The sequence below is a fragment of the Triticum urartu genome, chromosome 5, assembly GCF_003073215.2.
Source record: "Triticum urartu cultivar G1812 chromosome 5, Tu2.1, whole genome shotgun sequence".
In the NCBI taxonomy this organism is placed as follows: Eukaryota; Viridiplantae; Streptophyta; class Magnoliopsida; order Poales; family Poaceae; genus Triticum; species Triticum urartu.
Genome location: NC_053026.1, coordinates 141868769 through 141879904, shown reverse-complemented (window position 1 = coordinate 141879904; position 11136 = coordinate 141868769). Strand labels below are relative to the sequence as shown.

The 11136-nt window shown below is 49.9% G+C and overlaps 1 long non-coding RNA gene across 1 annotated transcript; it reads right to left on the bottom strand.

Moving 5' to 3' along the window:
- Window positions 1-9853: 9853 nt before the first annotated feature.
- LOC125555774 lies at window positions 9854-10574 on the bottom strand. Its single transcript, XR_007304851.1, has 3 exons — window positions 10431-10574; window positions 10009-10275; window positions 9854-9925 (listed from the first exon to the last, which is right to left on the bottom strand). It is a non-coding gene; the product is annotated as an uncharacterized LOC125555774 (long non-coding RNA).
- Between the last annotated feature and the right edge of the window lie 562 nt (window positions 10575-11136).

The following is an 11136-nucleotide window of genomic DNA, read 5'->3' as shown; positions in this document are numbered from 1 at the left end:
ACAAGTGATCGTCCCAGAAAGTGACATGTGCCTGATGTAGACTTGCGATCAACTTTGTCACCAGCATAATCAGCATCCGAGAATCCAACCATATCAAACTCTGAGCCCTTTGGATACCATAATCCTAGAGTTGGGGTGTGAGCCAAATATCGAAGAATTCGCTTCACAGCTAAGTGATGCGACTCCTTTGGTGCCGCTTGAAATCGAACACACATGCAAATACTAAGCATAATATCTGGCCTAGATGCACATAGATAAAGTAAAGAACCAATCATGGAGCGGTATACCTTTTGATCGAACTCTTTACCATTGTCGTCGGGACCCAGATGATGCTTGGCTGGCATTGGCGTCGTGAACCCTTTGCAGTCTTGCATCCCGAACTTCTTCAGGCAATCTTTGAGATACTTCTCTTGAGATATGAAGATGCCGTTGCGTTGCTGTCGTATTTGAAGACCGAGAAATAACTTTAGCTCCCCCATCATAGACATTTGATATTGCTCTTGCATCATATATCCAAACTCTTCACTGTACTTCTGATTGGTGCAGCCAAAGATAATGTCATCCACATATATTTGGCACACAAACAGTTCACCATCATATGTCTTCGTGAAGAGAGTGGGGTCGAGAGAACCAGGTATGAAGCCTTTGCTCTTTGGGAAGTATTTGAGTGTGTCATACCAGGCCCGAGGGGCTTGTTTGAGGCCATACAGTGCCTTGTTGAGCTTGTATACCATGTCAGGATGTTTGGATCTTCAAAGCCAGGAGGTTGTGCAACATACACTTCTTCTTCAATCTTGCCATTGAGGAAGGCGCTCTTCACATCCATTTGATAAAGAAGTATGTTGTGATGATTTGCATAGGCCAGCAGTATGCGTATGGCTTCAAGTGTAGCCACAGGAGCAAATGTTTCATCGAAGTCAATGCCTTCCACTTGAGTATATCCTTGAGCAACGAGACGAGCTTTGTTTCTGACAACTTGACCATGCTCATCTTGCTTGTTGCGGTATATCCATTTGGTGCCTATTATATTGTGCTTCCGAGGATCGGGACGCTTGACCAGTTCCCATACATTATTCAGCTCAAACTGTTGAAGCTCGTCTTGCATAGCTTGAATCCATTCAGGTTCCATGAAGGCTTCTTCAACTTTCTTGGGTTCTATTATTGAGGCGAATGCGAAGTGCCCACAGAAATTTGCTAGCTGAGTTGCCCTTGAACGAGTGAGTGGACCGGGTGCATTGATCCTATCAATTATTCTTTCAATCTGCACTTCATTGGCAACGCGAGGATGTACAGGGCGAAGATTTTGCTCTTGCTGATCATTGTCGTTGTTAGAAGGAATGTCTTCAGGCTGAGCATTGTCTTCATGTTGATTAGGTGCTGAGATGATAAGTTCTTCTTCAGGATGAGCTTCAGAAGGTATAATTTCTCTAATTCCCATTAGCTTGATTGATTCACTGGATGGAACTTCATCTAGCACATTTGGCAGTTGCTCTCTTTGTGAACCGTTGGTCTCATCGAACCGCACATCCACTGTTTCAACCACTTTGTAATGAAAGAGATTGAAGACTCTGTAGGAGTGTGAATCCTTTCCATATCCAAGCATAAAACCCTCATGTGCTTTTGGTGCAAACTTTGAGGTGTGATGTGGGTCCTTGATCCAGAACCTGGCGCCAAATACTCTGAAGTAACTGACATTTGGCTTCTTGCCAGTAAGGAGCTCATAAGATGTCTTGTTCAGAAGCTTGTGAAGATAAACACGATTGATTGTATGGCATGCAGTATCAATGGCTTCAGGCCAGAATTTTCTTGGAGTCTTGTATTCATCTAGCATCGTTCTGGCCATCTCAATGAGTGTTCTGTTCTTGCGTTCGACGACCCCATTCTGCTGTGGCGTGTACGGGGCTGAGAATTCATGTGTGATGCCCAAGGTATCAAGATATGTATCAATGCCAGTGTTCTTGAATTCAGTGCCATTGTCACTTCTGATATGCTTTATCTTGGCGCCATAGTTGTTCATTGCTCGATTGGCGAAGCGTCTGAAGACATCCTGCACTTCAGTCTTGTAAAGGATTATGTGCACCCAAGTATATCTAGAATAATCATCAACAATGACAAAGCCATAGAGACAAGCAGTAGTAGTAAGAGTTGAGTAATGAGTGGGACCGAAAATATCCATGTGAAGCAGTTCGAAGGGTCGAGTAGTGGTCATGATTGTCTTCGAGGGATGTTTGGCCCTCGTCATCTTTCCTGCCTCACAGGCACCGCATAAGTGATCTTTCTTGAACTTGACGCCCTCGATGCCTATGACATGCTTCTTCTTTGCCAGGGTGTGGAGGTTCCTCATGCCAGCATGCCCAAGCCTCCGATGCCAGAGCCAGCATTCTGAAGCTTTTGCTAGAAGACATACGGCAAGCTGTGGTCCTGTTGAGAAATCTACCACGTACAAATCATCTTTTTGATACCCTTCAAATACTAGAGACTTGTCAGATTCCATTAGAACAAGGCAACGATATTTTCCAAATATTACGATCATGTTTAAATCGCAGAGCATTGAGACAGACATTAAGTTGAAGCCAAGGGATTCAACAAGCATGGCTTTATCCATGTGTTGATCCCTTGAGATTGCAACTCTACCTAGACCCAATACCTTACTTTTACCAGTGTCAGCAAATGTGATGTGGCTCTTGTCGGATGGACGTAAGGTTGAGTCCATAAGAAGGCTTCTTTTGCCAGTCATGTGATTTGTACACCCACTATCAATAATCCATTCTGAAGACGCTGGTGTTGTACCCTACAGTGCAGTTAGGGGGATAGGCTTCACGAAGAGCATTGTGAAGCAAAAACATTTGACGAACCAGTGGGTTATGAAAGCTTAGATCCAGATTAGGACTAATAGGGAGAGTAGCAAGCGATCCAGGAACGAAGTACATAGTAAGACCATTCGGGCATTTGATCTTGCGCCCTACAAGATGTTTAAGGTCCCCAGCAATAGCGTCAGACGATTTTGGTTTTCTGCTGGAGACCTTTCCCTGCAAAAGAGAGTTAAGCTTTCTTAGCCACCCACATCTTCAAGGGTGGCTTAGAAGCAATAAGTCTAAGTGCAGCATCTGAGAACTTTGGCTTTGGAGCCCTAGCAAACAGTCTTGCAGACGGACAATAGTACTCATAAGAATAAGCAGAATAGTTCTTGGTCTTATGAACATGGCGGTTTGATGAACCACTCTCATATTCATATGCCCGAGTATGGTTTCCCTGCAAAACATTTGCGTTAGTGCGACTCAGGTGAGTCCTCTGTCTGTATCAAGCCTTTGGACCGTATGAAGCCTTTGGTCTGAGGTTTGTCTTCTTCACGTGAGGTGTCATGATGACATTCACAGGAAGATTCTCCAGACACCTTTTCGGAACCCAGATCTTCTTCATAGGCGGTCCATTCCTGCAGTTAGTACCAATGTACCTGGCAAACACTTCACCATTTTGATTCTTGAATAGTTTATAGTTTGCATCAAGGGATTCATCAATGATAATGGGGTTAGCACAAGTGAAGCCAGATAGATTGGATGGATCTGCTGAAGGTTCCTTTGTAGCAACCCACGTGGTTTTGGGGTACTGCTCAGGTTTCCAGTAAGAGCCATCAGCATTCATTTTCCTTACGAACCCAACACCCTCTTTCCTCGGGTTTCGGTTCAGAATCTGCTTTTTGAGGACATCACATAGTGTCTGATGCCCTTTAAGACTTTTGTACATCCCTGTTTCAAGCAATGTCTTCAACCTAGCATTCTCATCAGCAATAGCAGTGGTATCCTCAGCAGAGGGGTTAGTTACCACATCAACAGTTGAAGATATTGCGACAGTAGTAGCAGTAGAACATTCAGCAACAGAAGTAGCATTATCACGCTCAATGCATTTACGACATGGTGGTTCAGATCCTTCCTGAGCGGAACTGATCTGTTTGGCGCGAAGTGACTCGTTTTCCTTTTGAAGATCTCCATGAGCCTCTCTCAATTTCTCAAGATCTTGCTTCCTTTGAAGATAATCATAGGAAAGCTTTTCATGAGTTGTTGAGAGAGTTTCATGACGACTTTCAAGTTCCTCATACTTAACGTGAGATTTTTATGTCTTCAATTAAGGATTCAGATCGAGTCATTTCAGCACCTAACAGATCATCGCTTCTATCTAACAGTTTTTGAATATGTTCCATAGCTTTCTGTTGTTCAGTTGCAATTTTAGCAAGTGTTTTGTAGCTGAGTTTTGAACCATAATCAGAGTCATCATCACTAGATGTTTGATAGTGAGTAGTGCGTGTGTTTACCTTGGCACCGCGTGCCATGAAGCAGTAGGTAGAAGCAGAGTAGTCCTTGTCATTTGCATCGGTGTCGGTGATGAAGTCATTGTCTTCAGTGTTGAAGATGGACTTGGCAACGTATGTTGTAGCCAGACTTGCGACGCCTGAATCGGACTCCTCCTCAGACTCCACCTCCGCCTCCTCAGAAGCGGACTCCTCCTCTGAATCCATTTCCTTGCCAACAAATGCACGTGCCTTGCCAGATGAGCTCTTCTTGTTTGATGAAGACTTTGAGGAAGACCTGGAAGAAGACTTTGAGTATTTCTTCTTCTTCTTGTCGTCAGAGTCATATTCCTTGCTCTTCTTCTTCTTTTTGTTCTCATTGTCCCACTGTGGACACTCAGAGATGAAGTGGCCAGGTTTCTTGCACTTGTGACATGTTCTCTTCTTGTAGTCGTGAGCAGAAGCTTCATCATTCCTTGAGCTTGATCGGGAAGACTTTCTGAAACCTTTCTTCTTGGTGAATTTTTGGAACTTCTTCACAAGCATAGCAAGTTCCCTTCCAATGTCTTCAGGATCATCCGAACTGCTGTCAGATTCTTCTTCAGATGAGGAGACAGCTTTTTCCTTCAAGGCACGAGTTCGCCCATAGTTTGGACCGTAGATATCTCTTTTCTCAGAAAGCTGAAACTCATGTGTGTTGAGCCTCTCAAGTATGTCACACGGATCGAGTGTCTTGAAATCAGGACGTTCTTGAATCATCAGGGCTAGGGTGTCAAACGAACTATCAAGTGATCTCAGTAGTGTCTTGACGACTTCATGTTTGGTGATCTCAGTAGCGCCAAGGGCTTGAAGCTCATTTGTGATGTCAGTGAGTCGGTCAAATGTGAGCTGGACATTCTCATTGTCATTTCGCTTGAAGCGGTTGAAGAGGTTGCGAAGGACACTGATTCTCTGATCTCTCTGGGTTGAGACGCCTTCATTGACCATGGAGAGCTAGTCCCAGACCAGCTTAGATGTTTCCAAAGCACTCACACGGCCATACTGTCCTTTGGTCAGATGATCACAGATGATATTCTTGGCAGTAGAGTCCAGTTGAACGAACTTCTTGACATCAGCAGCAGTGACACCTTCTCCAGCCTTGGGAACGCCGTTCTTGACGACATACCATAGGTCGATGTCAATGGCTTCAAGATGCATGCGCATCTTATTCTTCCAGTAGGGATATTCAGTTCCATCGAAGACGGGGCACGCAGCAGAGACTTTAATTATCCCTGCAGTCGACATAGCTAAAACTCCAGGTGGTTAAACCGAATCACACAGAACAAGGGAGCACCTTGCTCTGATACCAATTGAAAGTGCTATATCGACTAGAGGGGGGGTGAATAGGCGATTTTTATGAAAGTCTTCAAAACGTGGAAGTTATGAAGACGAACGATAGAAATAAACCTATTACCCTGCAGCGGAAGGTAGACTACACTAGGCAAGCCATAGTCAAGTATTCAATAGTGAAAGCACAATGACTAATAGCAGCAACGTAGTAAGGATCAGGTAGGAAGATATTGTGAAGCCACACAGAACACGCAGTCACTCAGTGAAGACAAAAGATAGTGCGAACATACAATGACTTCATAAGGAGTAACAGTAAGTAAAGGGAAGGGAAGATGAAACCAGTGACTCACTGAAGACAATGATTTGTTGGACCAGTTCTAGTTGATGTGACAACTATACGTCTGGTTAGGGCGGCTAGGTATTTAAACCTTAGGACACACAGTCCCGGACACCCAGTCCTGAACACATAGCTCAGGACACCCAGTCCCCACCGTATTCCCCTTGAGCTAAGGTCACACAGACCTCGCCCAATCACTCTGGTAAGTCTTCAAGGTAGACTCCCAAACCTTCACAGACTTCATTCACTGGCAATCCACAATGTCTCTTGGATGCTCAGAACGCGACGCCTAACCGTCTTCAGATCACACAGACAAGAAGACTTAAGTGATGCCTAATTCTCTTTGGCTCTGGGTGGTTAGGGATTTATTCTCGCAAGGAATTCTCTCTCAAAGGCTTCGAGGTAGGTTGCTCTCAAACGACAAAAGCCGTACTCTGAATCTGAGCAGCCAACCATTTATGGTTGTAGAGGGTGGGCTATTTATAGCCACTTGGCAACCCGACCTGATTTGTCCGAAATAACCCTGGGTCACTAAGGAACTGTCACGTGTTCCAACGGTCAGATTTCAAACTCACACGGCAACTTTACTTGGGCTTCAAGCAAAGCTGACTTTCCCGACTCTGGACAAGATTCGCTCTCAAAGTCTTCACTCGAAGACATAGGTTTTGTTTAAGCATCACTTCAGTCATTCTGACTGGTTCTCTTGGACCCTACTTAACAGTACGGTGGTTCCTATGACTCAACACAGAAGAAAGAGAACTACGAAAGATCTAAGTCTTCGAGCTCCATAGGCTTCATGTGGTGTCTTCTCTTGTCATAGTCTTCAATGTGAATATCTTCATATACCACCTTTGACTTCAATGTCTTCATACATTTTTAGGGGTCATCTCTGGTAGGAAAACCGAATCAATGAGGGACTTCTACCTGTGTTATCCTGCAATTCTCACAAACACATTAGTCCCTCAACTAGGTTTGTCGTCAATACTCCAAAACCAACTATGGGTGGCACTAGATGCACTTACAGGACTGCCACACCCGGCTCGGGAACTGCGGTAGTCGGCCCGGGACTGCACCAACACAACAGGCGGCGGCCGACTCCAGCATTTCACCACCCAGCCCGCCCGCCCTAGTCGCAGTAGCCATGTTGGCAATAGAAGAAGTCGCAGCTCCATCATGGGCCCAGTCCATCCTCAACTTCCTAATAAACCAAGATCTGCCGGCTGACAAAACAGAGGCAAGACAAGTCCAACGCCGAGCTGGAGCATACACAATCGTCAACAGAGAGATCGTCAGGCGCAGTGTCACTGGAGTCTTCCAGTGATGCGTCGAGCAAGAGAAGGGCATTGCAATCCTCAGAGACATCCACCAAGGAGAATGCGGCCACCATGCGGCCTCAAGATCACTCGTCGCCAAAGCTTTCCGCCATGGGTTCTTTTGGCCGACTGCTTTGGATGACACCAAGGAGTTAGTTAAACATTGCAATGGGTGCCAAGTCTTCAGCTCCAAGCAGCACATGCCGGCTTCGGCACTGAAAACCATTCCCCTCACTTGGCCCTTCGCCATTTGGGGACTGGACATGGTGGGCCCATTCAAGACAGCACGCGGCGGCATGACACATCTGCTTGTCGCCGTGGACAAATTCACCAAATGGATTGAGGCAAAGCCGATCAAGAAGCTGAATGGGCTGACTGCCGTGACATTCATCGCAGATATAACAACTCGGTACGGCGTGCCACACAGCATCATCACCGACAACGGCACGAATTTCGCCAAGGGAGCATTGGCACGTTTCTGCGCGACGCAGGGCATCCGGTTTGACTTAGCGTCCATTGCCCACCCGCAGTCAAACGGCCAAGTCGAGCGAGCCAAAGGCCTCATCCTTTCCGGCATCAAGCCCCGACTGGTCGTACCACTGGAACATTCGGCCGTCTGTTGGCTCGATGAGCTGCCGGCGGTCCTCTGGAGTCTGCGCACTAACCCAAACAAGTCAACCGGCTTCACTCCTTTCTTCCTCGTGTATGGTGCCGAGGCGGTCATCCCAACTGACATCGAGTTCGACTCGCCTCGGGTAACCATGTACACGGAGGCGGAGGCCAAGGAAGCACGAGAAGACGGCGTCGACCTGCTGGAAGAAGGCCGGCTGTTAGCCCTCAGCCGGTCCGCCATCTACCAGTAGGGCTTGCGCCGCTACCACAGCCGAAAGTTCAGACCAAGATCTTTCCAAGAGGGCGACCTCATGCTCCGGCTGATCCAGCGAACAGCCGGCCAGCACAAGCTCTCGGCCCCTTGGGAAGGCCCCTTTGTCATCAGTAGAGCACTGGGAAATGACTCCTACTACCTGATCGACGCACAGAAGCCGAAGGTACGAAAGAGAGACGACTCCGGCAAGGAGTCGGAACGACCATGGAACGCCAACCTCCACCGAAGATTTTACAGTTGAAATGCAGTATGTATCACGCTAACTTTTGTACTAAGTACGAGACAATAGGCCCCCCGAGGAGAGCTCGGGGACTGCCATCTTTTATCTATGAATGAAGAGTATCATGCTTATGATCATGTCATTACATTCACATTTTTCGTTTGGCACCGGGTTCGACTAGTCGGCCCGGGGACTGGCCGCCTTGAGTTATATTAGAAGTCCTACCCGCGGTCAGACAAGTAGTATGCCGGCACCCAAGCCTTCTCTTGCCAAAAGTCGTAGTTCGAAGAACCGGCTGTCCGGCTGGCAAGAGTTAAAGGCAGGAAAGGACGCCCACACGAAAAACGGCTAGGGACTAACGGACTAATATAACAAAAGCCAGTTTCTCTCCCACCACCGACCGACTACCAGAGTAGCCGGTCGGCCGGCTTCCATTCACCTCGCTTCAATCTAAGAAAGCTCGAGTACTTTCCTTCCCCAAAAAAAATATAAATATAGCCAAGTTCTTCCCTAGCCACGGGCTGCAGAGCAGCTGCCGGTTGGGAAGGCAGTAGCCAGGGGTAGGTGGCAAAGGAAACGGCCTAAGGATAAAAAGCATACGCGAATGGAAGCCAAACACACACACACGATCATATTTACACAAAAGACCTTCGAAAGGCCAGCATTCAACATAGTTTGAATACACCCCCAGTGGGTGGAACTACGCAAGTTTAATAAAAATTGTTCAAAGAGTAACAAGCAGGAAAAGCAAGGACGGCAGATTAAGCCAAGGGAACGACTGGCGAGTCGGGCTAGTCGGTAGAGACGGCAGTGCTGGCTGGAGGAGTGGCCGGCTGGCGAACCTCGGCATGATCACCACCTCCTGCAGAGGGCGCGCTAGCACGGGCCTCGTTGCTGGAGGCACGGTCAAGCTGAGGCTGGTTGGCCGCTTCACCGGCCGGCTCGACGTCTTCGCCTTCCTCTCCTTCGTCGTCTTCACCTTCATCACTGGAAGCGATCTCCTCCGCCGAGTCCTCACCCTCTGCCGGGTTCATCCCGAACCATTCCTCCGGCTGGGCAACACCGTCGTCATTTATCTCAGGAGCAAAGGCGCTGATGTCAGTGCACTCGGCGATCGTCGAGGCACGCTGAGCGATAGCCGGCCGCACCTCCTCCATCTCCTCGTCGGCTTCCAACCGCCAGGTGCGCAGCTGGTCCAGGTTCAGGCCGGGATACCAGGCTCGGACGAACTCCAGTGCCCGCCCAGCTCCAAGCCGGGCTGCCGATGCCTTCCAGGCCTTGAAGCAGCCAACCGCAACCTCCAGCCAGTCGGTAGTCCAACTCGGGTTGCGGGGAATCGCTTCGCCTCGCCAGAGGGTGGACAACACCTGCACCCCGGCGCACTAGAGGCGGCAAAGCATGCGGTGAGCCGGCTGCAGCCGGGCTTGGACCGCCAAGAGTTGCTCCTCAAGTGTCTGGCTCGCGTCCGGCACGATTTCAGCCCCCGCCTGCCGGCGCGCCTCGCGGTGGGCCTCGATGGCCTGGGTGGCAATGACGGAGTAGCCGGGGAAGTAGTCTGCACAAAGAACAAAAAGCAGCACAAGTCAGAACACAAATCAGGGGGCAAGGGGCAAGCAAGGAGTGAGGAAGGCGGCTTACCATCGATCAGATCCTCAACCCGGCCGTAGCCCTCGCTCAGCGCTTGTTTTGCCTCAGCCCAGCCCGCCGCTTCGGTCTCGAACTCAGCTTTGAGGGCGTCCTCGCTATCCTGCGCCTTCTTCAGGGCCGCCTTGTGGCTCTCCTCCTGGTCGGCCAACTTCTTGGCCGGGCGGTCGCGCTCCAGGACTAAGGCGTTGCACTCGGCTTCCTTGGCACGAAGGGCGGTCTGGGCCCCGCTGAGCTGCTCCCTCAAGTCGGCATTGGCTCCTGCAAGCATGAAGACAAAGGAAAAAATCAATAAGGAAGAAGTCGTCAGGGAAGATCCGACCCGACTGCTCAGCAGTCGGCCCAAATCTCGGGGACTACACCCAGTGGGTGCGCTGACGCGCCCCCACAGGAGATGAACGAGACAAAGCACGCACTCCGGCTGTTGGTCAGGTCCTCGGTTTTCTGGCCCAGCTCCTGAGCCTGGGAGTTGAAGGCAGCAGCGCGGAGGTTATGGTATTCCTGGAAGATCAGACAGGATGCAAGAATAAGATAGCTGTCAGGACCTAGTAAGTTCCAAGCTGCCTGCTCAGCAGCCAACTCGGAACTCGGGGACTACACCCAGTGGGTGCGCTGACGCGCCCCATGGAAGAAATCAAAAAAGCAAAACAACCAAGGCCAGAAGGCTCACCCGGATGACGGCCCGCGTCGTGAGGAACTCTTGGATATATCGCTGCAGCGAAGCGGCCTGGGCTTGAAGCCGGTTCCGGACCTCCTGGGCCGCCGTGTTCAGCTCGGTCGTCCCCCCGCTAGGCGTCCACTCAGACGTGCTGGAGCTGGCCGCCTCCAGGGCCTCCGCCGTCCGGCTGGCGCCCGCAGCTCTGTGCGGCTCCGGCGCGGAGGTAGCTCCCCCTGCGCGCCGGCGAAATGCCGGCTGCACCTCGAGGCCGGCCCCTGCCTCCGGCTCGCCCCCGGCCGGCTGCTCTGGCACTGCGGCTGGTTGGCCGCTTTGGCCCGCTCCAGTCGGCGCCGTCTGTGGCGCCTCCTCCACGAAGACCACGTGGTCCTCCCTCCCCTCCATCACCGGTGGGTCTTGGTCGACCTCCTCCGACGGGGGCACGGGGATGTCGGGGGCCACGGCGC